Source organism: Tachypleus tridentatus, chromosome 1, assembly GCF_004210375.1.
Source record: "Tachypleus tridentatus isolate NWPU-2018 chromosome 1, ASM421037v1, whole genome shotgun sequence".
Taxonomy (NCBI): domain Eukaryota; kingdom Metazoa; phylum Arthropoda; class Merostomata; order Xiphosura; family Limulidae; genus Tachypleus; species Tachypleus tridentatus.
The window spans coordinates 13,158,192-13,162,526 of NC_134825.1; the positions used below are offsets into that span (position 1 = coordinate 13,158,192).

At 32.8% G+C, this 4,335-nt stretch overlaps 1 pseudogene across 1 annotated transcript; it reads left to right on the forward strand.

Annotated features, from left to right (window-relative positions):
- The first annotated feature begins 206 nt into the window (after positions 1 to 206).
- On the forward strand, positions 207 to 3,114 carry LOC143242217 (techylectin-5A-like; annotated as a pseudogene). Its single transcript, XR_013022571.1, has 4 exons — positions 207 to 392; positions 500 to 605; positions 1,000 to 1,236; positions 2,659 to 3,114. The product of XR_013022571.1 is annotated as a techylectin-5A-like (transcript).
- Positions 3,115 to 4,335: the final 1,221 nt, after the last annotated feature.

The following is a 4,335-nucleotide window of genomic DNA, read 5'->3' on the forward strand; positions in this document are numbered from 1 at the left end:
AACTTTGTGTAAAACATACGAAGTTTGCTACACGTTTAAAACTATTTACAGTGACGTTACTGAACAGAAACTACGTTACTATGACAAAATGTAGAAACATTATGTGCAAATAACATTTAATAAATGAAATTCTTTATCCGTTTACATATATATATGTAAAAAGTAACCTTGGTTAGGTAAAGATTATGTCTTTCTGTCTTAGAAAAACATCTAATCAACCAAGAAACGGACCACACATGTTCCCTTTCTTTTCCTGGACCAACAGACTGTGCACATATTCTACATAATGGGCATTCTACCAGTGGATCGTACCGTATCTGGCCCAGGTCATGAATGACTACCGGAAGTTTCTATGTTTACTGTGACATGACTACTGATGGGGAGGCTGGACTGTAAGTAACGTGTATTATAGATAATAGAAAATTGTTATATGTAAAAACATGTGTAATAAGTTTAATTATTACAATAAACTTAAAAGTAATCTTTTTCTGTTAATAAGGTAATCAAAAGACGAGGAAACCATGGAAACCCAAAGGACTACTTTTTCAAACCTTGGGCAGATTACAAAGTTGGATTTGGAGATATTAAGAAAGAGTTCTGGCTTGGTATGTTCTGATCTTAGTTTAGAAAAATATGATTTTTAGGATATTGAAGGCGTACTGGCTATATAAATTAAATTAGACTTTTTAATCATTGTTCAGAGACACAAGATAAAAATCATTGTTCCTTTAAAGATGTAACAACAATATGTAGTAAAGACGTTAATAATTCTTGTCTCTTCTGACAAAGTCTTTGTTGGATAACTAACAGAATTATCTTAATCCGTAAACCCTTCTTAGTTACAAAACACAAGTTTGTTGTAACGTTTTAATTATTGGGGTTCATGTTGTTGTTTGCAATGTTAATTTTAAAATGATCTTTCATAATTTAAATGTTTCCCTCCATTTACTATGAAATAAACTTTGTGTAAAATCGAAAGGTTTCATTATTAATTTCCAGGAAACGATCGGATCTATGCTCTAACAAATCAAGGAAATTATTCAATCAGGTTTGATTTAAAGGACAAAGAAGGAAACGAAAAGTTTGCCATCTATCGGGAGTTTTGGATAGAAAACGAAAACTACTTGTATAGATTACATGTCAGTAATTACTATGGTGACGCAGGTCGGGAGTTTTGGATAGAAAACGAAAACTACTTGTATAGATTACATGTCAGTAATTACTCTGGTGACGCAGGTAAACTTTAATTAATTTAAAGTTATATTTCCAAAACAAAGTAGTAGAAATATTCTAATGAAGAAGCTATTTAAAATATCTGATGATAAAAAACCGATTCCAACTGTTTAATTTATAAACTTAGATTTGACATCTTGACGTTTAACTATTCTTCTTGCTTGTGTGTCTTACGTATGGAATGATAAAATCCATTAATTGTAGGAAGAAATCTTTTTAGATGAAGAACACAGTAAGTTCTTCGTTATGAACCACATAATGTAACAAATATTAGAATTCCAGCTATTCTAATTATATATATATGTGGATAATCAGGCTGTTTACGATGAAACTAAACCAATTAATTAACTATTTAATCTACACAACATCCAGTGTGGGTGTCACGTAACGCTTTAGTTATTGAACTAGGAGGAGTCACAAAAGACAAAATGCATTTATCGAGACAGCATAGTTCGGTTATTGTCTATTAATTGCGAGTTGAATGACAGGGAAAGCATGAAACCTTTTAAGTGTAGTGAGTGTTGGTATAATAAGCCTAAATAAAAGCATAGTGTGCTATCATCTACCATAGAGCCAAGTGTTATAAAATTCCATGAATAATCTCAATGTTGTTCGCCTCTCGATTAAGTTACTAATGTTTTACTGCATCAACTGCATTCTCATGTCTATCTCTTGGTCAAGTTAATTTCGCAAAATTTATATATTTCATTTAGTTATGAAAGGTGATGTTATTGTATAATATGGAGTGGGATGGTGGTACTTCTTCAGTCATTATTGACAAGATGTACGCTGGAATAAAATGTAATACCCGGACGAAAACAACAAAATTAACCCAGCCTACTATATAAGTTAAACAGACCAATAAAAAGGTGTCTATTTTAAAGACTGACAAACCACTTTACTATTACAGTTTTAGTAATAATTACGAAGTGCTTTGTAATTTAATTTATATATGTATTAAAATCTTAAGACTGTTTTATAGCTTATATATATTACTGTCCTGATCTGTTTTGCACCTCATTTATTACTATCCCAATACCGTATAACAGTGGTTCTATTCTCAATAACTGCAGCTGGTATCGAACTCATGCTCTGAACTATTTTACTTAACCTATTGGATTTATCTCTTATAATTAGTGTATATCCTCTACATCATTAGACGTAATAAACCTATTTTACCTTTCTTGTAAATGATATAGAGATAACTAAGGTGAATATTTTGTTACAAACAGTTTAGTTATTTTAGAATGGAGGACTTTCTTTGTTTATGTTATCATTAGAGTATAAGGTATATTTATGTTTTGGTTATGACTAGAGTATTACAACTATCGTTATTATGTATTATTAATCAACCAACCAACATATTTCACATATTGATTTATGATAGCTCGTTTATTGATGTTATGTTACTGATTCATACTACAGGAGACGGGTTCAGTGGACACAATGGGTTCAGTTTTTCTACGAAGGACAAAGATAATGACATTTATGAAAAAAGCTGTGCCCAAGTCTTTAAAGGAGGTTGGTGGTACGACAAGTGTCACAGTTCCAACCTCAATGGACTTTATCTGAATGGTGAACACGAGAGTTATGCTGATGGTGTGGAATGGAGTGCATGGAAAGGACAGAAATACTCACTTCCAGATGTGGAGATTAAGATACGACCCCTGTATTAAAACCAATATAATATGTTACGAACAACAAACCGATTGTACTTTTTATTCTGATTTTTGCATATTACAAACATGTCTCTGGTGTTTGGGAATTGTTTTAATTCTGTTGATTTTAATAGTTACAAAAGTAATAGTATGGTATTAATATTTACAGGACTAATAAACTATACAGACTTATTTTATTTTAATAACTTTTGTATTTGACATGATAAAAGTAATAGCTTAATGTTTTTTAAATGTTAGTTTATGTTTGAAACTCACTTTGATACTCAAGGTATTCTACACACCAAATTAATAACAAGTATTGTTACCGTCGGGTGTCTAAACTGATCACGTGACAACATATTGCTGCTGTTACACTTACCAAAAGACAAAGTTCTAAAGAAATATTTATAAATAGAATAATTTACTTTTACATCACCATAAGGCTCCTAACAACTTTCTAGAATACGCTATTAGTAACTTAATACAGTAGAGCGCCATTAAACCAGTAAACCGCGAAATCGCTTAAGCAGCTGTAGCAAGTCTTCTGAGCGATGTGAGCGAGGATTATCGCGGCTCACCGCTAATTTAAGAACGTGTAAAAACGCGTCTTACGAATTTAATCCTGGCTTTATAACTTCAAGGGGATATTTAAAAAAGATTTGCTTTAATTTGAGAAATAAATAAAATATATTACATTAGAAATCGACCGTTAATCTACCTTATCCGCTCTCTATGTGAGCTTTATGGAGGCCGCCATTGTTACCGAATCACACCTCTCCATACATTAAAGTTAATCCGCGGTAAATCCGTGAAAAAAGTGATCAATAATTAAAGTATTATTTTTAATTCGATAATCCGATATTTTTATGGAATTGTATAAATATTGGCCACAAACCCAATAGAAATCACTTCAGTTTCAGAGTTAACAGTGAGCATATCTTATTGACAAATTCCTACCCCATGAGTTCCAAACGTAAACATGCATCGTGTGACGTTCAGCAAAAGCTGAATGTCATAGAAAGAATACGAAACGGCGAAACTCGCGCTAAAGTTAGTAGGGAATTAGGCATACCTGAGTCAACATTGCGTGGATGGATTAAAGATGAGAATAAATTAAGAGATGAACTTGATGAGGGTGGTTTGAAACGCAAGAACAGCACAAGATCCTGAGTTAAACAAGGCAACGTTCAATGCATTTTGTGAAGCCAGAAACAATGGAATTCCAATCGCAATGCATTGGTCGTTTGTGTTAAAACGGCACTTGTCAATTGTATCTGAATAGTCTATACAGTAATATATAATGATCACGCAATGGCCCGGATGAGGCTCCTCGGCGAAGCTGTTGGCAACTTCGGCTTTTCAGTCACAAAGGTTTAAGCCGCGGTTAAGCAGGTTGACCCCCATATACCGCGGTTTAACGGCGCTTCATATAATATCTAGATAT